General features: G+C 42.1%; 1 protein-coding gene across 5 annotated transcripts in view; it reads right to left on the bottom strand.

Moving 5' to 3' along the window:
• Zfh2 (Zn finger homeodomain 2) overlaps positions 1-26663 on the bottom strand; it is a 368628-nt gene that overhangs the window by 308089 nt on the left and 33876 nt on the right. For 4 of the 5 annotated variants that reach the window (XM_076777784.1, XM_076777787.1, XM_076777788.1 and 1 more), the window contains exon 1: positions 13338-15198. The exons of the other annotated variant lie outside the window; for it this stretch is intronic. The gene's annotated coding sequence lies outside the window, so the exon portion shown is untranslated. Of the gene's footprint in view, positions 1-13337; positions 15199-26663 lie in introns of those variants that run through there. 5 annotated transcript variants of the gene reach the window in all.

Genomic DNA, 26663 nt, shown 5'->3' with positions numbered 1-26663 from the left:
CTATTAAATTGACGTGAATCACTTACCGGCTGTCCGACACTTTGCTTCATGATTGTAATTAAATCAGGTCAAGTCCTAGTCGTAGCGTGTATTCAAGCAAGCAACGAACACTTCGAGTATTACTTTTAGTCTGCTACATATAATTTAAACCCTACGATATAAATATAAGCGCATTCGCGACCGAATATAGTAAATTTTTTAAAAATGTTTCGACCAAAAATTACTTTATTTTGAGTGAAACGATCAAATTTAGAAAGAAAAATAGCAAGTCTAATCGTAGCAATATTAATAATAAAAAGAATCGACCGCTTATTCCAATCGATGCCTAAAATTTCGATCGAACCAGATCTCGCGTATGTATGGAGGTAAATCGAGCCGAGCGATTTTAAATTCGAATCTCGAACCGTTGCTTTCGGTCCGGGCTTACAATTCGCGGAACGATTAATCATATTAATTGCACACAGTCTGGTCAGACCGGCACACGAGGCAATACGAGCTTAAGCTGCTTAATTATAAATTGTAATTAGTGTTCGCGCGGCCACGTAGCTTCGATTAATTAACGGACTGGCCCCCCACTCCGCCTACTAGCCGGGGGGCTCTTAATTATTAATTGCCGGGACCAGAAGCGCGCATCCGGCTGTTCGTTGCGACACTTCGTTCCCTCGATCCTTCATTTCTTTCTTCCTCTGGTCGCGACGATCGTAAACGCTTTTTCCTGCTCGTTTTTTATCCATGGCCTCGCGTTCCTGTCGCTACGTAGCTTAGTTTGTTTCGCCCGGTACCCCCCTTCCTGACGAGCTTTTATTATATTTTCAAGTTTATAAGCGTGTCGTGGAACGGATATTTATCGCGTTATTCGTGTAACGCGACACGCTTTTTTCCTTTTTTGTACAAGGTATCCCCGATAATCGTAGCACATTCGGAAAAGAGACGAATTTTTATAGAAAAGTATATAGAATAGAATATTTTTCTACGATCTTTCGTCACCTGATGATGCAGGAACTGTTAAATTTGTTTCTCTATTATAAAAGTACAGTATTTAAGTTTATATATTTTTTTCTAAGTTGTCGAATTTAATTCGATTTCATGTAAAAATACACTATGTATCTATACGAGTATACTCGAGTTAGAGAATCAAGTGATTAAAACGTTTGCAACCATGATTTCTGTCCTCTTCGGTAAATAAATAGTACGTTACACGCGTGACTATTATACAACAGCAGAATAAAACAAACTGTTTGTGTGGTCGGTAATAACATAATTTCCACGTCGAATAACAAAATAAATCCTTGTTATTTTGACGCTACGGTCACAATACTTCAACAATTTGATTAGAGCTATTTCCTTTAGCAGTTTATTAGCGTATTTTCAAGAAATAGTTACATATTATCATCCACGTGTAATAAGACGTACAATGTAATAATAATACGTCTTCGTCCTATCAGGCTTGTAAACATTAAGAAATTAGACTCGTGCGAAAGGAAGGAATTATAAAGGGATACTTTGCATGTGGTTCTAATTCTCTAAAATGGCTACTAAAGCATACGATTACGAACTAGGTACAACGAGCAACGTCTGAAAATTGAAAGTTCGTAAACACAGCGTTGTCTGTACAACTTAAAATTAGTATGCGTCGGTGTAAACTATATATAGTTCGATTGATAAAGTTGTACGTTAAAAAGGCGGATATTTCATAAGTTACGATCCAACGGGGTCTAGGAATCGCGCGGTTCTCGGTGACTTACATTCGCCGTGTTTAGTATCCTGTGTTTTGCTGACTGCACGCGATATAAATTCAACACGGAATGAATTGTGGACACGCCTTCCCTCGGTTGATTTTGCGGCGCATTCGATGAACTTTCTCACACGTTATTCGCGTCGCGCGTGTCTGTTCGCGTGGAAAGACTCTCTGAATATCTTCCACGCGGTATATTACCTTCAATATTTCCTGCTAGTCTCGTTAATCGGCGCCAAATCAACGATCACGAATCAAGAGACTGCCAGACGATTTTGACGATCGATCATTCTTCGTCGGACTTTTACGAACGAGCTAGACGATCGAGATCTGTTTCACGTTTAACATCTTCGACAACCTTCGTCTCTTCGATTTATAACGATTAACGCACCAGACGACACCGTTAATCGCGCGACTCAAACTTTCATCCACGAAATCCAGCTGGCTCGAATGGAATTCGTCGAGGAGAAATTTTACGAATAAACGAATGTGATTCGCGTGTCGACAGTGACTCGATTAGGTCGTAAATCATTCGGTAACCAAGTCCCGATGTTCTATTATTTTTTCTTAACTGCGAAGGAGAAAATTGTTACACCATTAAGAGTAAACAACTGGTCAAGATTTTCAGTAATATACCAACTTTGCACCGATACGCTAAGAAGGCGCATAAATTATTCTTGACTACTTATTTACTTTTGATATTAGTTACGATGAAAGTCGTTATGCTCGTATAAACACGTGACGGAGTATTAAAAAAAAGCGACGTATACGAATGCAAGGCTAATCTGAAGACTAACCAGCAATAGAGAAGCCTGTCAAATGATGGAACGAGCGTAGGAATAAAGAGCGAGATCGTGTTACTGAATGAATGAATAGAATATTTTTCCAATCAATAACTATAATATTCTTACGCCACGGAGATAACCTTATGCAAGATTATTCTGTTTGGCGAGCTTATATTTATTCATAGGCAATTATCTACAATTTTAAAAGAAAGGTCACACTTGATGTAGATCATTTGGCACATCTTGCCGCGGCCGTGACACTTTTAACACGCTCGTTAAGTCAATACCGTCTTTCGGTGAAGGGAAGCCAATCATTTTGCTCCTGTCATTAGACGTACACAGTGTATCGAAAACTTCAATTTCTACCAAACTGCAACACGATCGAAAGAGAAAAATAGTTGTAGGACCAGTGATCTCTAAATCAACGTGAAATTTTGTTCTTTTCTTTATTCGATCGACCCATTCTAATAATGTAAAAATTCTTTTCATTCGTTTCTCTTATTACGGTAAATCTATGACACAACCACTTGCATTATTAACACGTACAAATTAAACTCGTCGCAATATAATCAATTCCTAAAGATAATTTATTTAAATTCAGCTACTGTACTTTACATTTATGCATCACCGGGAGAAATAAAGATCAGTTCCGCGTTAAAGGGAATGCGGTATCATGAGTAAGTAGAATGTGGACAGTGTCCAGTAATGTTTGCGTAGCGCAGGCTCTACAACGGCTGATTAAAACGTCTGACCCAATACGACACGCAGTTCCGCTTAGAACCGATATTCCGTTCTTCCACAACAATTCTGTACGGTTATATTTTTATTCGTGTAATTTTTAGTTCGATTAGAGAAGAAAGAAAAATCTACGTCGATAAAATAAAATCGCTAAGTTTTATTTATATTTACTCGACGATGGCTACTGCAAACTCGCAACTATAAATTAACCAATTCAGAAGCACAGGAGAACTCTTTGAAACAAGACGCGAAATAATTTGTAAATCGGACAGTACCATAAGATTAGTAAGACTGTATGGTATCGAAGAAACCACGATCCCAGCACGATCATAAACCATCATCGTTTCTCTAAACACAGACGACTGGTTTTTATTCTTCCGCAATGGAACACGTATAGGAAACATGATCCAGTGCATAAAATGTATTGGTTCATGAAAGTCGAATACATCGAATCTATTATTGTTCCAACGGTGACTCATAAAATCAATGTTACTTAACAATCATCGCAATATGGAGGGTCTTTCTGTTTCTCGTTGGTACAATACGTCAACCACTCGTATCGATAAAATCCACATTCGTGCATCTTGTTTACTTAACGATAAAATACGTACTATTAAAATAAATTCCTCCGTTCGATCATACTTTTCGCGATTTTCATTCGCAGTTTTCTAACCCTTCGAAGGAGGCCCGGTGCTGGAAACCGGCAGGTTCGATTTAAGAAACCGGTTGCTTAAATCATACCTTTTACGATGTATTTAAAAAAAAAGGCATATAACGAATTAATTTGTTCTTGGAAAAGCGTTCAATATGTAATAACAGGTGTCTAAAGATCAAAATATGATCTCGAGTATAAATTTGCATACAAATTAATACTAAATACGTAATGTGAGAAAACGTCTCGTTTTCTTGGAAGAGGAATTCGACTAGCCGTGGTCCTTTCGAACAATAGCGGTTCGCATATCGAAGCGTGTAATCGTATTTTATTATCCTTCGATTACCTTCGAACTCTTTATCGGCAGTTTGTTTCTCGCGGAGTCGGCGCTCGCGGAGTGCAATGTTTTGCGAAAGGTAGCAACGAGTTAAGATTGTACTCGTGGCCGAGCTGAAAGCCAGACAGCCGGTGCGGTGCCGCACGATCTGCTCGCAAGATCGAAAATACCGCCCGCGGCATTTCGTTATATACGTGTCCGGCTGGCGCGGCCGAGGGAGGCTTAATTATCGGCTCGGGGCCGCCGCAACGACAACTCGCGCGACACTCGCCGGACAATTAACGGGCCGAGTGTTTACAATCTAGCGCTTAGCGACGGCAAGTGGCAATCAAGCAGGCCAATTAATGAGCGGCCGGCTTCGCCTCGAACGTTCCGAGCTTAAATTCCTTAATTTGTGGCAATTATGCGCGGCCCAGTAATTAGCCGCGGCTCGTTCGACGAAGGGCGACGCGCGAGTTTCTACGCGACGAGAATTCATCCGTCGACGCGCCATCGTTTTTTCCTTTTTAATTACCTGTGTCGTTAAGCTTGGAATCGGTGAAATTGCCACTCGATCGCGGAGAATGCGTCTCCACGGCCCGCAATGAAGAAGCAGGACGCTCGATAATCTCGAAAACGGTTCAACGATCTTGGGCGCTGCGTGCCACGCAGTAGTCCTTCGCGTCAAGACCGAACCTTTCCCCGGTAGCAAGCACGCGGCGTCGTTCCCATTACTACCTGCCTCTCTTCGCCGCGATAGACCCAAAGCCTCGAACGCCCGTGATAGGGCCGATAACAGCCGACGTCCGCCGAACGAGTCCTTCGTCGCTCACCACAAAATTCGCGACAGCCTCTATTTGGATTATTTGAAAATTGTATACAATTGTCATTGGACTCGTTTCCATCGGGAAAGCCCTCTCAACAAATTGATAGCACTCTCGTAAGGATATAATGAAAAATATAAAAAAGTTTTTTTCAATCCTCGTAGAGTGGATACTGTTTTAAACTTCTATGGGAAATCTAACTAATTTCGATTCATCCAAAATGCTTATAAATGCGTATATCCAAGCACCTGCGAATACTCGTTTTAGAATTCGGGACCAACCAGTTGTTACCAAGGCCTTCGCAAATACATGAAATATAGTAACAGTTTTCATATATAGCGATCGAACCTTATGAGACTCGGGTATAGAAACCGACCTAGATCCGCGAGTACGCGCTGAACTTGATCCCATACCTAAATATGAACTCGTACTCGTTCGTGGCTCCGTGAAGTTCGTCCTTCCCGATAATCAATAGCGCGGTCGTTTTTTATACGTACGTACGGGATCCATTTGTTATCACGCGTTGGGATACGATTGAGAAAATCCGCCTTTCTATAACGCGAAAGCAGCGAAATGCAGGCCACCAGTCTCTGGCATCTCTGGTCATCAGTCAAATCGCACGGCACCCATTTGCTTACTCCATATACGATTCCTAAGCCGCGTATTCGTACTGTTTCCTCGATCGACGCTGAACTCTATTGCACGCGAGTGACAAAACGATTCGAAAACTGCATCGATGGGTGGCCATCGACCGTTCGTCGTTAACGACGCGTCTTCGCCCTTTTTCTCCGCGGCACGAATTATTACCTGACGGTTCTCTACGCGTCGTACCTATGCATTGTGAATCTATTTATCCCGCTAACGTGATTGCACCGCATTCTTTAGGCAACTGATTGGCTGGCGTCATGCTACTCGTTTCACTACGATCACTGTTAGTCGCCTGAGGATCGCAGTGCTCTCATTCACGAGTTTTTTCTTCGTCGCGTAGGCAAACGGTTTCTGCGTCCTCTTTCAGCCTCCTCGGTTACCTTACTTCCGAGTTTCTGCTCGTACAGCAAACGAATAATTTAACAACGCGGTTCTGCACGCAGCAAACATTTTGGCACTAGGTTTAGGTCAACTCCGATGACCGTGGAAACAATTATTTATACGAGACACTGCTCCTTCAAAGACGCGAGATACCCGTTTCGTTATTTAAAAAAGCATGTTCCCCTGTGAGAATAAATAAAACATCGTCAAACGGTCGGAGAGTTGTTTATTATTGCTCGAAAAGGCAACGCGTTTCGAGAGGACGAACGAGGTCGAGAGCCGTTTGTAAAACGGAGCTACTTTGAGTTGATTTCGTAATGTCAGGCAAAGGACGATGCCAGCTGAGTGGACGAGACGGTAAATTAAAGGTACCAACGACGTTGCTCGTAAAATACTGACCCGCGATCCCTCCGGTGTTCGAGGATCGATCCCTCGAACCGTGACGTTAAGAGACCACGTCGACTGCGAATGGGTTGAAAGTGCGTGCGCTGGGTCTTTAGTGCCGCGATAATTACGGTACGAAAGCCAATGCTGCGAGCCAATTATTGCGAAAGAAACTGAAATATTGCCAGTCCCGCAGGAGCTCCGGCCACGCACGAGTTTTATCGCTGGAATATCGCCGTTGGTCAGGTGTCGCCAAGTTATTTCGGGTATGCGACTGTATCCTTGACGTCGATCATGCCACCGCACCTCCATTACTCCAGTTATGCCGACGAACGCCACTAGGATGCAAGGACCTAGCGACCATGACAAATCTCAGAACGCCTTTCTTCCAGAAACTTTGATTTTTGCAAAATTAAACCTCACTACACGCGGGTGTCTATACATTCGCTTAGACGATGCACGAGTTTCGTAAACGTTAAAAATATCGTGAAAGGAGAAATATTTTGTTACGCCCTTTTTAAATCCTAAGAACCTCTTTCTGGAGCTATAGATTTAGCCTATTTATGTTCATCCATATCTTGCAGCACCAGTATCGATTGCAGTAAAGCGACCATCAATATTTAAGCATTTCGAACAAAAATACACCAATTCCTGCTATCTTTAATTTTTCAAGGGAGGTACTGTGTATCTTCTCTTTTCCTATTTTATATAGACCATCCGATGTCCAAACATTCTTGAACGATTTTAAGTAAAATAATAATAGAAGTCTTTATCTAGTCAAGATATAGTTAACTGACTTAAATAAAAAATTATATCACGTTAATATCATGAAAAAAAACCGCAAACACGTTTACGAAAATTGCGTAATATTTTATCAAACGTATTCCACGCCTCGAATACTTCGATTTAAAATTCGATATTTAAAAAATCTCGAGATCCTTTCAAAATGCAAAGCTCTTTAACTTATTTATGCCTGGCCTTTAATTTAGTATTCCGTGTGGTGTGAATTTAATAACACGTTTATAGGCGATTTGTATGCGTTGTGGTTAGCGATTCGAAGATTTTTTAGGAATGAATCATCTTCGGTCGAAGCACCGATGTTTCTACACGAATCGCGCCAGTGACAGATGCGTCTTTCTCTTTTTCTTCACCGTGCTACCGTCTATTACACGCTGATCAAAATTCCGGTAAGCCTCGTCGCGGCTCTTCCGAGTCTCGTAAAACAGCGTTTCTTCGAATATTCGGTTTACTAATCGCTTCGAGTCTTTTATCGATTCAATTAAATATTCCGCAACGGCTTTTCAGACGTCCAATTACTTAATCGAAACGACCTCTTATCCTCGTTTACCACCTCGAAAGCTGTTGCCGGTCATTGAAAAGAAAGTCTGCTAAAATAATCGCGACGCCGGGAAGAAAATGCTCAAAAGGTATCGAACATTCTGGAGCGAGGCCGTGATCGAGAACCACCAATGACACGCTTTAGGATTCCAGAAAAAGAATTAGTCACGTAGCTTTCGCGGTTTCTTATTCTTCTAGACGCATGCATAATTTAAAGCTGGCGTAATGAAGCTACGCGTTCGGCGCAGTATTAATTGACGAGCAGACGATTACGGAATATCGCGAACAAGCTGCTTCGTTAGTCATGATCTGCGTCATTTGCTGGGCGCGAAGGACAGCCACGCTGTCGAAGAGCTGATGAATCGCAGAAACGTTTAGCATAAATCAGGTGCAAATTAAAAGGCGATCCCAAATTAGAGTACCAAGGGGCTCGAGTTCTCAGTTTCATCACTATCCATTATGCTTACCAACCCCGGTGCCGATCAATTTTAAACTTACACCTTAAAAAAAACCTGTACTACACTATGAAAAATTGGAATTTCCGTGATTTGAATCGCAGCAATTACACTCGCGTAAATTCAAAAGAATCAAGCAATATTCACTGGTAATACTTCCGAGAAAATAAAATTCTTGCAATTAAACGAACTTCTCAGTTTCTCGAAGAACGAAACGACAGGAATTATCATTTTATTTATTTTATTCGACTGCCCGTTGCGTCAATTTTCCACGTTTAAGGTATTTCTTAATATTTATTAGGGTTCGTTAATTCTGTATTGCAACGCGGTTGAAAGAATAGATTTAACCCAAATTCAAATTCGCGCGTCTATAAATATTGCTTAACAAAAAGCGGTCCGTTCGCGTCGGGTGTCGCGACGATGGAGGAATATCGTCGATTAACACCGGTAAAAAAAAAAAAAAATAAATGACCGGTGAATAATGCGGGGCAAAAGATAGAGACGACTGGAATTTGGGAACAGAGGGGGGTGGGGACCTGGGAATAATATTTAAAAATAGAGACGACGAGGCACAGACGATGCGAAGGAAATAATAATAATAATCTCCGAAATTAAGCCGAGCCTCGAGACACAGGAAAGTTCGCTAGCTGGCAAATTCGAAATGTTTCGCAACAGGTGTTGCGGAAATTTGGTACGTCCGCGGCTGAAACTTAAGCCGTGCAATCGTGTAACACGGGGAAACACTTGTTGCCAACAAGTTTGAAATTTACCGCGCTCTGTGCGGAAAAATGTTCCGCGAACGGCTGCGCTCGTTTTTCAGACGTTCGTCGGTTGTTGACAGAGACCACCGTACGGCTCGATGTTTTAACAATAATTAATAGGAAACACAAGGTAACGCGCTAAGATGTACAATGTCTATCAAGATTTTCAAATTCAATACCAAATAGATTATGAGTTGATATTTAAGAAACGTATGCTTGGTTCAACCATGGATGATAGTTGAAGCAATGTAAAAAGCCAGTGACACAACTGATTCGCTTAAATTCGAAACGACGCCGAAAAGAGCGTTCTCGTTCATTCACCTTGCGTGCGCGTTGCCACGTAAATGTAACAACAGATTTAAGGATAAAAACGTTTGTTTCGAAGTCGATTTCTCCGCGTCGACGATTCGGTCGTTAATTGTGAAACGATTCCCCCGCGATCTGGTACATTGTAGAGATTCACAATGAAACGCTTCCGCGCGCCGAAAACCGTGTTGCCTTTCCCACAAGAATCGGTCGCGCATAAAAAGCGAACGACCAAATAATTACTGGCTCGTCCATTCCGACTGTAACACTCGGAAGGAGAACACGCGAAGTGTTACGCTCGGATCTTAATTAAACTCCGTGGATAATTACGGAACCAAAATATCTACGTTCGACCCTGTAGATACGACCACCTCTATACAACAGACATTTTGGTTCTCGTTACAATACAGTGTATTAACAAACGAAATTGCATGTAAAATACATGAGTCTGAGATATTTGGCAGCTCTATTAATGAAGCCATAAATAATGGAAATCAGAGCGTAACGTTTCACGTGATCTTGATAGTAATAAAATCAGTCACATCGTGGATCTGCTCGTCCGTTCATTATTATCTATAGCAATCACTTTCTCTCTCGTTACCGTGACTTTCGGCCGAGTCGTTTTTGCCAGAACGTTAAATCACGTTTCCTCAAAGCAACCATCGAGCCTCGTGACCCTGTTCGCTGCTGCCCGACCATAATCGCGCCTCTAGTTCGACAGGATCGCCCGCAGTAACCAACCTAACGACGCCCAGAATATGTTTCGAAAGACGGAGAAAGATATTATTCATTAATCATCTAAGTGCCAAAGGTGAATTGCTATCACCCACGCATTCCCGAACGCGTAAATAAAACGGCTCTTGAGTTATTACAGGGATAATAACCAGGACCGTGACAAGGCAGGTGCAAAAGGAGTGTGTGCCTTTGAGCGCCACGTTAGAAAGATCACCTAAAATTTGAAACATTTAACCCCGGGATTCTGGATTCTTCACTAATAAGACGCGATTAAAATAATCCGAATATCTTTTTGAAAATATTCACGTTTATATCGAGGGTCGAATGAACTCACGAATGTTTATTAAATTAAATATACGATTTTCAGGTACGACTGAAACTCACACGCGTCTAATTTAATTTTCTACTCAGACACGAAGGAGGATTTCTATAGTAATTCTCGAAGGGAGAATTACCTTTTAAAAATTTCTATCTAGATGGGAGTTCTGCCCGTTGCCAGAGCCACGATGCAAAGTATAAAGGTTCGAAGAGTTCAGAAATGATTGTGAATGGAACAGAGTTCTGCAAGACGGTCTCGATCAGAGCAAACGCCAAAAGGAAAACGTGGGAACAACGCTCGCGCGCGATAATTCGTTCCTTTATCTCCGATTTGGAATTACGCAATGGACGGTTCGACTGTTGCGAGCTGCGACTCGGTCTCGTGAAAACGTTCCTACCGGAAGTGCGTACTTTAATTAAACGCTGTTTCCTGCCTGTCATTAACTCGACCGTTTACGGGGCAGAGCCGCGATTAGCGCGTCGTGTCGGCGGGCATTTTGGAACCGTGCATCGGCCACGATTTTCTCGTCGCTTCACGGAGATCCGCGGAGGACGTTCGGTTATCTGGACGATGTTTTATTTTTACACTGGGGAATTACGTTAGCCGGTCTTTACGATAGTTAGTGTACCGAGGAGATTTCTGGCAACGAAACGGCTGATGTTTCGCCAACTAAACACCGGCGAACGGAGCGTACTTGAACTATTCATTCAAACCTGGCGCGCTATAGTCCTTTTCAATTATTTTGACCGGTCAGGGCTATCGAGGAATAACGATACGAATACTTCTCTTTTTACGAAACGTTGAAGTTCGTTAAATCGTATCTGTAGGTGATATTTTAACAAAATGTAGTCGCGATTTTAAACTTTCTATTGTGTTCGTAAGAACTTGCATTCCGATGGGTATACAATGTGGTATAAAAGTTTGGAGCACCCTTCGATCTTTAAGGGCGTCTCCTACTCCAGACTAGTGATTGTGCTCGAGAATCCCGTCTCGAGAATCCTCGAGATTTTTTAACAAATTTCCATCCCTGTTCCTCGAGAAAACAATTTCCAAATATTTCGAGACTCCCGATGCCCCGGAGAAAACTTTCCGCAATCTTGGAAATTTCAAACAAATTATATTATACGCGCGCACTATATAAATTTATACGTAGATCAATCCCAAGAAAACTAGTTGAGGATGATCTTCAATTATCGAATAAGAATGAGAAATTCTAGAGGCGAAAATAAGACGAAAATCAAGAATACCAATTTGTTGATTGAGGCTTCGTTAAAAATGATTAATAAAATCGATAATTTGTATCTTCTAAAAAGTTATTTATTTAATTAGGAAAATACAAAATAAAATTGGTGTTATTGAATTTTTATTAAACTTTTTATTTATACATACATTATTTATAACTAAGCAAACTCGATTTCCTTTTTAATTTATTTATGTGCCCCTAATTTTGATCTAGATTTTAAACATAGAATAATGTGGTGTTGTCCGTAAGGGGAATGTGGACACTCGATGTCTGACTAAAAACGTCTGACCTAATACTACTAGCAATTCTTGCGTGATATCTCTGTCACTCCACATTACATTCGGTGTATACGTTACAGAAGTCAATTAAAGGATATATACGTACTCTTTGATGAGCATGAAAATCAGGAGAATGAAAGCTTCAAAGCACAAAATTACATCAACTTAAAGAAGGAATTGTGTCACAAAAATTCAAATGCAATAAACGAATGCATGTACCGGTGAATGTACCTTTCCAAATCATGAACGAGAATACAGTTCTTTTTTTTTATTGTTACCGAACGGTGAATTAAAACTGACATATTTAATGAAAACGAACATCTCGAATTGGATTTATTTACACTCGAGCGTCGAGGACTGTAAATATCCGTCCGGTAGCGTAGCTGAATTATTTTCTATTATTAAACACGTAAATATGTTACCTATTACTATTTATATTCAGAATTGATCAATCGTGGCATGAATTACTGTCAACAGACAGTATTGCGACATTCACGATTCTGGATTTTCCACTGTCTGGAGTAGCGTGAACGCGTATCATTGCTCTCATACCTTTCCCTCCAATTACATCGAGCTAGCAGTCATCCTGTTCTTCTGACTTTATTTTCCACCGTGGATTTCTAGCTGTCCGCGATGTAATTCCTCGACGGTAAAAAAAAAAAAAAAAGAATGAAACTAAACCGTACTTGTAATTTTTGCTGGAAATTATTAAATTTCCTTTCATTGCGAGCGCATCGTTTGGAACTCTGTTTATACAGAATCTGTGTCTACGTTAAAGAGTTTATGCGGTGCGGGACGAAGATTAAAATCTAGATAGGTATCCGTTGTAAAGCGTGTAAAGTTTATAGAAATGTACACTGTTATTAGGATGTTGGCATAATTGTAAATATGAAAACATCGCATGTTCTATTGCATATAAATATATATTCCATTTCCTTCGAAAGTCAATTATATCCCCGTACACGTAATAATGGTAGTATTCAATATATACCAGCAGAGAATTTATTATTACGTAATTATTATCATAGACTGTGGAATTTTGATATCTGTCAAATTATATTAAATACCATGCCCAATATAATCTCGTGTAAAACGAACGGATTAGAAACGTATTAATTCTAATCGCCGATAAAGGAAACGACACCTCGATCCAGAGTTACTAGCTACTTAGGCCTTATGCGCAACGCTTAACCTATTAAGCTATTAACTAATTTGCACGAGGCATGCTGTAAAAATCTACTCCAATCGTCAATTTCTACGTACTACTTAAATATTTTGTTAATTAGGAGGAACATAACCTATACGTTAATAAAGTAAATAGATGAGTGTCTGGTAGGCTCGATAATTAAGCGTTAGTGTACAATGCGATATCGTGATACGTAACAGCGAGCAACAACGCTATTCGCCACTACGTTCCCATAAACAAAGAAATGACGTACCGGTAACAGTGGCTGTTCGGGTACCACGTCGAGGCAGAACTTTTTTAAACACCTGTAACACTTCTCAAGGGAAGGGGGGGATGAATCGGTAGTTTCTTTCCACTTGTCTGGCAAACGCACAATGTTTCAAATTCTCGTCGATTCCTTCGACGGATCACAGAATCACCGAATCCTTAACCATCGTCGACAACCTTGTAATTTCTATCCGTTTTCCGTATCACTAGCTCCTTAATCTCTCTCTTAATCTAATTACTATGTACCGGTTCTAGATAAAAATGTCATTAAAGACGCGAGATACATGGCGCGTGCAAAGAATATACCGTTTCCTGGCTATGGCAGTCTTTGATATCCGATAAGCAGCTGTTTGTCATAATACTGTCAGCGCCGATCGTTAACGCGACTATCGAAGTTAATCAACGAGTATCACTACGCGTTTGTTGCATAACATTAAGCACTGGCTGTTTATCTTGGCGCGTTTCGTGCAAAAATGAAAACACCGACACTTTTTACACGAGTTACTACCGATCTCGCCCCCGCAACGGCAAGCAATGTTTCAGAAAAGTAGTTCGCCGCTGGAACCACCCTCGCGATCGAGTCAGGGGGGAAAAATCGCCAAGTTTTCCGATAAGGACGTTTTATTCACTTGTGCACTCCTATTTATAACACTCAAAGACACCAACTTTCTCTTTTGTCGATAGACAGTGCGTCACGAAGACAGTTCCGCGACGTGGGTGCCTCGCGTTCAACGAATTGTCACCATCAAGTTCGCCGAGGACCGATCACGAAGTTCCCTCGGTAATCCCGGTCGTTCCTCAACGCGGTTCCAGAAACTCGCTACGAAATCCATGGTAAAACTTTTCGCGACTCGGTTCGACGATAGTTTTATATTTAGAAGGGAAACGGTCGTCTAGAGGACTCCGTCCGAAAGGCGCGACGTCATACGGGGTAAAGGCATTGGCCTAGGTTAGGATCACCACGTGATGACTACGATGACGTAGATCGATACTCCTTCTCCCGTTCAGGGCCAAACGAAGCCGGCTCGCGGTCTCGTATAGCGTGTCCCGGGCTTAGGAAGCTCTTCCCGTCCCGACACGATGATCGTAAAACGACTAATTTTGAATTTAACGCGCTGTAAACGACGCGTTGGTTCCGTGGCTCGGCGTTCCGCGGCTCGTGCAGCGTTCGATCGACGACCGTCACGGCGATATTAATGTTTCCTACGCGGCTCGATGGTTTCTACGTGTACACAAATACCGGATCCGTTCTCGGATTTGTTGTACCAGAAAAACACAAGTCCGTGTGTTGCTTCCGTTCTCACGAAACGTCGAGATTCCCCGAAGCGATCCGCGTTTCTGAGCTGATAGCCGGTGGCTCGAGCGACGTATCCAGCGATGGGCAGGGATGCTGCGCCGCTGGCGCGATAGAGCCTCGGCGGAATCCGGTACTCCAGGATACGGGGAAAAGGCGCGCGGATACCTTGGTTCGCGATACGGCGCTCGACTCACGTGGCGGTGTGGTCCGAACCCTCGTCGACGGTGACCACTTCCTCGAGGATTCGGCCAATCAGCGGCGAGCCAGGATACCCCGAGCGACGATCGTGGGTTCTCGTCGCGGTTCGGCCGCGCTCGGCAGCGCTCTGTCTTCGTTTCGCTCACGCGTGCCGCGTGGTCAGACGACGCACGGTCCGTGACCACTTTTCGGACGCGTCTCGTCGCCGCGGGTCCGAGTTGACGCACAGCCGCGACCGAGCTTGCGACCAGGCTTTGGTGAACGTCCAGGACTAACCGTGGTCCCGGTGTACACCGCTTCCTGGTTTCCACGCGTGAAAACACGCGCTGCTTCGCATCGAGCGTGCGCCTCGTCCAGCGTCCGACACGATACTACCTCTCTCCCCTTCTTCTCTTTCTTTCTCGCTCTCCCTACGCCCCCTCCACGGACTCCGCTAGCTGTCTCCCTCTGGCCGCGATTTCTGCTCGAGTAGGGACGACGTGGGGAGTGACTGGTAGCCGCTCATTAAACAAATGCCGCGATGACGTCAGGAAGTATCGCGGGACCATCGAAAATTGCTCGGTCCCGGCCCGTCGACAGCTAGCGATACTTCGATACGCCCCGCGTCAGGATTCCCGTCTGCGGCCAACTTTCCGTCGCCATCCGTACACCGATAGATTCGCTGACATCGCTCGAGTCGCGTCCCGCGAACCGTCCATCGCACGTTTCGAGCATCCGGTGATCGCTTAATTGGAATGTTTTGCGCCGATCCATCGACGCGTATTTTTAGAGTAAACCGCGTCGCTGAACTCTCCTTCCAACCATTTTATACCGTATAATTAGTCCAATCGATTTTTATCATCGAAAATTTAGAAATTGTTTAGAGTTGTTTAGAATTGTCTCTAGAAAACTCCCATAGATACCCCTAATTTTGCAAAAAGCATTCCAAATCCTTTGTATCAAATTTTTTTAATACCTCAACTTTGAGGAAACGAATGGAGTTTACAACAATTTTGTTCACGATTTTTACGAACAGAACGTTAAACGTTCGATTCTCGTCTTCGATCCGGTTTCTATTTGATGGAGTTATAATTTTCTTTCGCGGAGTTATCGCAATACATGCCGCCAGCATTCGTGTTACACACACTGTACCTCGATGAGGTTGCACGGTCGAACTTGTACCTTGTCGCGAACCCATATTGTTCGTGTGTAGAATGCAGCTGATAGAAATACGAACATTCACAGATTCTATTAGTCTTCTTTTGTTCTTTAATGTCATTTTTATTATAAATATTCTATTCGAACTATTGGAATATTTAACCGACTCATTAGATCATCGCCTAGCAAACATAAAATTCTTACTAAAAAAACGTAATGCTGCGTCAACGGATCTTTGTACGCGAGAAGGCGTATTACATAGTCAATTAGCGAGCTGTTAATAAAGTGCGCGTAAAAAGGCATTCGACTGTTCTGGTATCGTTCGTACGCTGAAACTGACTTCTTTAACTCGTAAGTAATGGCGGTGGCTGCGCAATCAACGTTTACTATCCCCGATTTGTGCTCGAGTCGAAAGAGCACGGAGAGGCTGGTAGCGTTCATTAAACAAACGCCTCGATGACGTCAGAAATAACCAGGCTCCCCATGAAAAGTACACGCGTAATTTACGCCTAGGAATACATTATCGACTTCTCGAGGTGTTTAATCCGAAAAGAGGAAAATCGTCGATCCTGGCGGCGGTGTCGCGGTACGATCACAGTATCGCGAAAGGGAGAAAACACGAAGGGACGAGCAATTTGGCACGCGCGAAAATTCAATTCTAATTCGTCGAGGGATTTAATGCGAGCGACGATTCCGCGCAAAAGACGAATAGCCGGGCAGACGTGACCGTGGGTGGTCTGTTCGGAACATCCGTAGCTACTTGGAAATGGATTTCGTCGCGTCTACTACGTCCACTGCTATTTAAAGATGAAGCATACGACGTTCGCGGTCCCATCTTTTTTCTTCGTCCGTTGCCACCCATCGCGCCCTCTTTCTCTTGCCTAGCACGTGACTCGCGAGTGGAAAACGCCGTGAGTGCAAAGACACCTTTCACGCGATACCATCGTAATAATCGCCGGGGCGAAAGGTCTCGGCACCTAAGACGCGGTTTCGTCTGGCTGTTTTGTAACGAGAGTTATAATAACGGAGCGCAATTATTCGAAACAAGTCGCCGAGGGTTCGAACAAACGCGGCAATACCGAGTGAACGGCGCCCGTGGCCTTAGGATTTTCGCTTTGCCAATTATTCGTTGCTCGTTCTCCGCGCGAAACACTCCCGGCTTGTGTCAATTCGAGGGATCTGTCTAATCTGTCGTCTACAACATACCGATTTTCTCTTAACAATGTCATATGGACAGAACTGCGGTGAAATCTGAAAAAATAACAATGCCATAGGAGTCTCGCTTGAACTTTCTATACATATACTCTGACACTGTGTAACAAAGTTTAAAGATCGATACATTTGTTTGACATTTTCTAAAAACATCGTCTTGAGAACATTATGCATCGAAGATCGATGAAACTCGACAAATCGGCAATATTGTAGGACAACGTAGTTTTTATATACTCCGACATTGTACGCCATATTTTCAAATCGTTTCTCTCGAAATGACATTTTTCACATTAGCTGCCACGATATCTCGGGAACCAAAAGACCGAGTGATTTGAAATTTGACGCAGATATAAAGTAAACGCCCCTTTGTCGTCCGAGCTAAAATAAACTTGTCATTTGTAAATGTTTTGTTCTTTACACCTCGACGAGACAACAAAATCTGTAAATCTTTCGATTCTCGATGATTCTTATTTCTTTTAATAAACGTGACAGCTACACTCGTGAAGGATATACATCGATTTTTTGTTCCAAGAATAAGAGTTGTTAAATGGAAGTACTTCTGTAAACTGAAGACGAGACTGAAAATTTGAAATTGATACGTCTAGCAGTTTCCTCGAAAGCAAATCTAAAATATCAGCCAATTTGTAGGGTTTTAAACTAGACAGACCCCTTAACGACTCTCCTTTGATTGTCGTGTAAATTTCAGAACCGAAATTAAAACGTCAAAGGCTCGCCCTCTTTCCAACGATCTAACCTTTGCAGAATCGGTTTGATGGCAGTCGTAACTATTGGGGCGCCAAAGAAAAGAGCTCAAGACGAGAAAATGCTTTGAATAATTTATGTTGGACGATGGGTTGTACAGTGTTTCACAACCCCTGATAAAAAAATTTTCTATTTATGATATAAAATGATATAAAAATTTGCTAAATCGAGACAGTTTTATTTAAACAATATCTGCACTAAGAAATTATAAACCGGGTACGACTAATAGGAAAATAAAATCGCGTATTTGTACGCAATTTTCTCCGATGGTATCTGAAATTTTCTCGAGGGACAAGAATTACGAACCGAAAAGCTATGCCCGAGCGATACAACATCGCACCCACGATCGTTCGTTTTATTGTCGGCCTAATGTACGAGTTATTACGATTCCCGTTTTCCAATCCACGACGCCTGACCGTGTAATTATTTGAAATAATTGGACAGCCGGGCGAAAACGACCAGACAAAAGTCTGTTAATTTATTAAAGTCGAAGCGCGAAACATTTGTTCGCCGAAAATACCCGGGCATCCGAGTGTCCTAGATACGCAGGCCCCGTCTTCGAGTATCGTCGGAGTAATTATTTTGAATAAATGGTTGGCCTCCTACGCCGGGCGTGCAAAAGTCGTCGCGGAGTTAACGTCGAAGCGCAAAACATTTCCGACCGAAAATAGCTGGCCGGTTCGCGTCATGTACAATCCAGCAGTACTCTCAAACTTCTCATTGTTTTTCTTAGATCGCAAGGTCGAAACCGCTGCACACCACCGATGCAAAATTAACAGCCTTCGAATCGTTTCGAACGCGAAACGGTAAAAATTCGGTCGCTGAACGCTTGTTCGAGTGCTTAAGAAGTTAGCCGTAGTAATAAAACGAGGAAATTATAACAGCGGTTTCGAATCTTTACACGCGTTAGCAAGAACTAGCGATTTCAGACTATAATTTCGTGTACCGTTAAAAAATAATTGATATTTCAGTGTCTTTGCAAGATAACGCGCGCGTAATCTCACGTGACAGTGTAACGATAAATTCTTATACGAAAACTATTATTCGTTATTACGTGTTACGTCTATTATTATTTTCCTACAACATTTATTTGTCATGCTTGTGTGTGAATGTTTTACGTAATCTGCGATACTAATATCGCCGAAGTTAATATTTTCTAATTCTGTTTTGTTTCAAGCAGGTCATTTATTACAGGATCGCCAAAACAAATACGCTAATTATAACTCCGAACTTATATCTTCGGTTCTCGATGCCTAAAACTACGTTTCGATTCGAAACGAAATAGCAGTCGGCGAATATTGCAATGTAAAATAAAGAAAATAAATATAGCTCGTCCTAAATAGTGCTGAGCACAATGTTATCTAAATGCCGAATAACATTTTACTTGTAAATCGCGAATAAATATTTATTCGTTATGTAAACGATAAAACTATCTTTTATGTGAGTGCTAGTGAGTGACGAGTGTACGTGTATCATATAATGAGCGAAGTGTGAGTAGTATCGTTGCCTATTTGTCACATCAAAAATACTACACGGATCGCTGAAATATCATTGCGTCGCAGCAATTATATGCCCATGATTACACACCACAATGTTTACTCGATTATCTACTTTCTTCGACTAAACTGCCATCGTTTACAGACGAACCTCGTAATTTCGTATTTGTCTTGAACAAACTGGTATTTCAAATATGCTGTACTTTGTCTACAATTTTTTTTTATCGCGCGACACCTGTTCGCGTAGCTTAAAAAGTTCTACCTTTGGAAAGGTCCCGTAACGTTTATTACACTTTAACAAATACAATGTATGGTGCTCTGACGATTTCAGGGTAAACTTGCATTTCGAATTTGTAATATTTTCGCATCGGTGCCGATTCCTAAGCGCGATTGTCATGTAAAATCGTAAGGAAGATATCTCCCGAAGACGGTGGAAGGGGTAGGGGTCAAATGGTTAAGAAGGGGGATTAACGATCATCATTAGCCGGGCGGAAGGGTAAAAAGAAGCAAAACCATGGGCGGGAAATGGAGTAGGGGGGGCAGCGTGGAAGGGTGAGGCTGTTTCGCGAACGAGTAATTTGATCGAACGGGGCGAATTAGCGACAGAGCGAAAGCTCGTCTAAGGAGAGCACGTAGGAGGAGATACCCTCATGCTATAAACGTTCAGTTCAGAATTAGCGTGGCCAGCACATGCTAAACATTCAATAAAGCGCTCGAAAGCCGTCCGGAATAATCGTAATCATAAATAATCGGGCCTAAATATACGTCGAGGCACAGTAATGCCCGTGAAGCTCGCTCGCGTACCAACTGCTGTCCGCGAACCGTTAACGCGAACGGAAATCGTTCGACGGTTCCTGGTCGATCAAAGACTTTTTTTTCACGTTTGTCTCGGCCAGACGTTCGTAAAAACTAAATAGCAAGCTCGGACAATCGCGTAATGAAGCGGTAATATCGTCTCGTAGACGACGACAAGTGGCGCAGGAAATGACGAGGCGATCGTGACAGAAAGTTGGTTTGAAATCGAAGAAGCCGTCTGCGCGGAAGCATGATAAATGTTAGATTACACACGCTATTATTTCTAAGTAGTCTGTTTTCGACGAAGGTCGCCTTCCGTCCAACCAGGAACGCGTGTTCTTATTTAACTACGTTTATCCTACCCTTCCACGCGTTTGCGTTAATGCGGAAACATTTTCTTCTAAAATACTAATACGAAAAGATTTTCTGAATTATTTCGCCAACCTTTTTAAACTCGTAGTACGATTAATCGTAACATAAACTAACGTTTGTTATTCCTATTTGTATTTTATCAAAGAAAAGCAACATTACATAACGATATCTCGTGACACAAAGAACAAAGTACAAGTTTTATAGTGCCACTATGATCGAAAACAGAAATACAAATTGTTTGTATATTTCGCGAAAAGCAATTTTTTATTCTCGAGTAACGTATCCCACGGATTGAAATTCAGTGTGGATCGAGGAACGAATCGTCGAAGCGTCCGGATTGCAACCTGCCGGGCAGACTGTACCGCCAGAATGTAACCAGAAATTAAAACAGCATGTTGCGCGAGATTGAAAGAAAGTCGAAGGGAACACGCGTACGCGAAGAGCTGACGCTTGGTCATATGTTTAACTAAGCGTGGCCGCTATCGTCATTAGTACGCAATAATGGTTAATGGTTAGGTTTAGCATGTTCATCTCGCTGCAACGCGACGCTGGCGCTCGTTGTGCACAAACGGACATATGGTCTGCTGGCTCGGCCGATTAGACACATTTGCATCACAATGCCGAAGTCTGCCCACCGCGGCTCGCGTCTCGCTCTCTTTCTCTTTGTCTCTCGCTCGTTCCACTTCTCCCTCGTTGCTTTATTACGCGCGTGTACAGGGTGTAGCCTGCGCCAGCATAATGGCACTTAGTCGAGAGAGAAAGGAGGAGAGGCCCCGTAGAAAAAAAAAGTGTTGCAGCTTTCGGTTAGCACGGCAGCCCGTTTGTTTACGCGGACCCTTTAAATCTTGCTCACCGGATCCGCGGACCAAGTGCACTCCAAGAGTCCTTCTCGACGAGTCGACGTTCCCGCGGTGTCCTGCGGGTACTGGGATCGATAGATCGTGCCGCGAAAGCGGACGTAGTCGAGTACGAAACGATGCTCAATGGCCGGGAATTAAACGCTCCGGAGACGGTCGCGAGAAAAGGGTGATTTTTCGTTTTCGCTAATGATCTGGGGACATTGTTGTTTAATGTACGGTGGGTGCTTGATCGCCAAGTGGCGCGCAACCCTTCCTCGTTATACACAAAGAAAATTAAAAGTTAGAAAATCAATTTCAAAGTTTTCATCGAAGCATGATAATAACAGTATGTAGACTCGATGTCTTTTTTATAAATGGAATGAAAAAGTCGTATTTTTAGTTCACCGAATGGACATTGGAAGAGAAACGTTCCGAGAAAGTAATACGCGGAGAACAAACACGTTTTAGTTAAGAAACTTGTTAAGTCCCGGCAAATTACATCGGTCGAAATAACTCGTAGAGGCAAAGTGCTTCCACGACTTTGTTCCTCGCAACTAAAGAGTGGTGCACACGAAACAGGACCACGGTTAAACTCTCTCGATTTTAGAAGCATGACAAATTATTCTACGCGTATGTTGGAATATCTCGACGGACAAACGTAATACAAGAATTTCTTTCTCGAGGACACTTCTTTTAATGTTCAAGGCCATTGTAGTTCTTTTTTACGAACAGAGATATTTTCAACTCTCCCACGTTATAGGCGACGTTGGATTTTAAGGTCAAGATAAATTACGGAGGAGACTTTTTTAAAACAAATCTCTACCGATTTAGATACGTAGATCCGCCCGTGGAGGCAGAGACGAATATTTCTGTTGTATTCTGTGCATCTGTATCTACGTTACAAATCGATACCTCTAACAATTTTTATTATAAAATGTTTAACAGTTCAGAATTTATACGAATTAAAAACGTCGATTTGTTAGAATTTCCGTCTGTAAACTAAAAACTGTTTTCAAAGATGTAGCACCAGTTGATCTAAAATGAACGAGTCGAGGCACCTTTCTAAAGTGATTGACGTTTATAGATCAAAGTGAAGTATACTGGAATGCCAGGAATATGATTACAAGGAACTATAAATCTAAGAATTTTCTGTGTATAACGTAAATAAGTATCTGAAATTACATGTCGTTCGACATTTATAATATATTATACCGAACATTCCAGGCTTTCGCTTATGAATTGTTTCTATCGAATTAACGTTAATATATTGGACTATATTTTAAATGCGTCGACGGTGGAAAACATTACGCGAAATATATGGATGGCTCGACTGCTTCCAAAATCAATTTCGTTCCACCGTAAACAGTAAATACTCGGAGTTCTTTTCGATACGGATGCAATACATTCTTTACGCGAACGTCTAATTTTCTTGCACCGTTATCTCTGCTTATGTGCGAAAAAATTAAACTTCCGTTGGACAAACTGGTGCCGTATAAAATTCCACGATAAACTATATTCGATAAGGCGTGCAGCGCATTGCGTTACGAAAGGAAAATGAGTTCCTATGTTAACCTGACATGTTAACAACGATGCACTTTGTAATTATATTAAAATTAATGGTTTCTAGGGACGACGGCGTTTGCACGCGTATCTTAATTAAATATTTCAGTAGAATTATGAAACTGATCTTGCACTTTGTACGGTCGGCCATTACGATGGAATTCCGCGGCGAGTGGCCACTATCCACCGTATGAAAAATTGTTTTTCGAAATTATGCATTTGGTCACGCTATGCTCGCTCTGAATCGCTGAACACTATCCAACGCTTGTCCGTGTTGCATCAATGATTTTATCGCTCAGTCGGTTAAAAGATCCTTGTAAACGCGTAAGAAATTACACGCAAGTTAATTAATGGATCCCTCTTCGGTTTATGCCCACGGTCCAGGAATGTTGTGCACCGCGGAAAAATAATATCGAAGATGTAATAGGAAACGGGAAGCCGAACCTGAATTGCCCTAATCGCACGATTGGAATTCCGTGATCTGTGCAAACGCTACGAATTATCTACGGACTTTACGCTCCTTAAAGATTTACGATCGAACGGAACAGATCAACGTTACGTAGAAAGCCGACAAAATTGACACTTTCTAAGCGAATTGAAATTGCCAAAGTGTGTACGATATAATTAGTAATTTTCATAGAAAGTGTCGAGGACTTTCAATTGTTTTACATTCTTCGAATGCGAACTAAATATTGGCTCAAACTTGTGAGGATTATTTCCTTGAATAACTTTGATACTCGTTAAGATAAAACTTTGACGGTCGTTAAGAAACTCTAGATAAACTGGAAGAAACTATGGTAAGATTATCTGCTACAAATCCTCACCCTGCATTAACAGAAAACTGTTGTTCAAGCCTTGACTACAAGCTTGCGTGTAGATCAACTTCCAACCATTCATTATGATAATTTATTATTCCATTTCTAACGAACCCTGTTTCATCAGTGAGTAAAATCTGTCTGCTGATTTGTACGCGTTACAGATGATATGGATAAAGTTTCTCTGTATGCGATATTTGCCACATGGATTGAGAAACACTATTTATTAACTTTGTCAAGGATTTCATTCCCCACCTGAGGTGTAGACACAGTTTTTAGTCGGCCACGATCCGTGTTCTCGGGTGTTAAACCTACCAATTTCACGCAGCCGTCTTTGAATGGAAGGAAACATTCTGCGATCCGGAATTCTACATTGTGGAAAATGTTCTTGATACAATCGACGTGCTTCGTGTTTATTTCCGTTGGCAAGGCCACACATGAAATGCATGTCGGTCGTTTCAATAGAACCGTACATGACCATTTTGCTGCTTCTACAACCGTATTAAACTCTCGTGATTCGGATCTAACTGCGAATTTGGATTATTAACAAACCCTACAATCGGTAATATTACTTGTAAACATCAGATAAGACATCACGAGGCAAATATTTCCTCTAATCGTTCACGACACGAAAGCTAAAGAACATAGGAGATAGGAGTTTCTTTTAGCGAGTAGATTCACCTTCTGCAGTACGAACATGCATTTGTGAATCATAATTATATTTAGATAGAACTCTTATGATTTTTTGTTTTTCCGATATTATCGTGTATTCGCTATTTCTAAACTTTTGAAAAATGTTTTAAATAAATCTTCGAGGGAATTAAAGCTTTTATCGACTCCCAGACATAAAATTTTTCAGTTCTTTTTTTTAACATGGAAAGAAACATGAAAAAATGAGAAAAAGTCGTCGAGAGAAAATTAATAGGATCATTACATTTTGAGAAATCTTGGCAGGCAGTTCGAAAAACACGGTCTCAAGGTAAACGCGATAAAATCTGTCGGACTGTGCGTTCGAGAAATCTGTCAGGCTCTCAAAAATATACCGTAACTTCGTTACTTTTTCGAATTTCGAAATAAAACTTTAGGAATGTATCTGCCAACGTTGGTATTATTATAGATCTCCGAAAGTTTCGATTATTTCAACGAATAGTGCGTTCCGTTCGATGCATCGAATTACAGAAATTAATCATCGACGAGTCTGACTCGTCGTAAAATCTTTACGCCAAGTTTAACGTAACCGTTCGTAGATCAGTCTTTTTGGAGTTAACGCGAAACGGTCAGTCCTGAAATTCTCGAAAGGAATCGTTGTTTTCCTCTGTCGTCCCCGCATCGATCACGTCGGCCTATAAAAGTGACGAGCGTTTCGTTCTTACCCCCGAGCAAAGCGTACGAAGAAGTCGCCGGTGAAGGGTGCGCGGGGTTGCGCAGACCGATAGGACTGCGGACTAACCTCGAGTTAGAAATTAATTAGAAAAGTGCGGAGATATGGTCACGGGAGGTGGGGAAGGCAATCAACGAGCAGATGAATTAATGGCCATGCCAACTACCCCTTCGAGATGCCGTAAGAAGAAGGACGCCCTCTAAATACGCCGCTGTGAAGGCAAGTAGATTCTTATAACCGCTATCACCACTACCATCGACCTTCCACTCCCTCTACTCACACAGAGTCGTCAACATCGTCGCCCTCGTTCCTCGACGGGCAACATTTTCGAATCTATCGGCCGATTTTCCACTTGGGAATCTCTTTTCGTCGGAGAAAAATAATGGACAGTTTTTGGCCAGGCCGCTGCTCAGCGACAATTGTTCGTGCTCGTCCAAGAGTTATTAAAACGCTCTTGGAAATTCAAGTGCACGTCGAAGTCGCCGGAGGGTGGCTTGCGTTTCTTTAGCAAAATGCACGCGCCAAGTATCTTCGTCTATCCTTAATTTTGCTTTTCTACATTTTCACCCCTGGTCCCCCTCGGGTCTAGTCTCCGGAGTAATATGATCTCAGACCAGGAAGAAGACTCGAGGTACCTTTTGTTTGAAGTTGGAAAATTCTGCTTTCGTAAAGTACTTTATAATTAATGATTTTCCACGCGTTCTGTACCAGAGTTTATCGTCGAGTTCTTAGAAGCGATACGAATTACGTAAAAAAGTTAATAGCTGGCCACTGCGGGCGACACAAAAACGTTCGAGAAACGGAATTACATTGGTCCACCTGTACATTTGACTTAAATGTCATAAGTGTTGGTTACGCGGTATATGTAATGCAATGGTAGCGAGGTTAATGCTTGCTAGGTCTCTCAATATTTCATGGATAATTTCTCCCCTCGGGAAGCGATGCCACGAGCCCGGAAGCCATTGTATAAAAGAAGGAGCAGCCAAATCCTCGCATGTCCTGTCCATTGCCTCTCGACCAACGGACCCAAGGGTGGTTAATTCATTGTTAAGTAACGTCCGAATGCGTTTAATGCGACCCCATGAATGTCGCTAACGGACATCGTTCTTCCGTTTCGACGCCTCGAGCTTCCCAACAATGGGCGCCCGAGAGACTTCAGAGCGAAATCATTTCTTCGGGATTAAACCGAAGGAAACGTAAAACGAAACGTGCCAAATACGCCAGACCGGAAACGTACGAGAAAATTACGCGAGCATTCTTCGCTTTTTTCGTATCGATTTCAAAACAAAATGATAAACTGTCCGAAAATGAATTAAAAACCTTGACACTTTCCAAAATAAACATCCTACATTATTTTCTCGAATCCTAAACTGGAACGTTGCGAGGAATAAAACATTTTTCTTTTTCTAAGGAAATGCCTTTTCGTTTAATCACGGATAAACATGGGA

This window comes from Colletes latitarsis, chromosome 11 (genome assembly GCF_051014445.1).
Source record: "Colletes latitarsis isolate SP2378_abdomen chromosome 11, iyColLati1, whole genome shotgun sequence".
Lineage (NCBI taxonomy): Eukaryota > Metazoa > Arthropoda > Insecta > Hymenoptera > Colletidae > Colletes > Colletes latitarsis.
The sequence above is the reverse complement of the archived record's forward strand: the minus strand, read 5'-3'. Positions and strand labels throughout refer to the sequence as shown.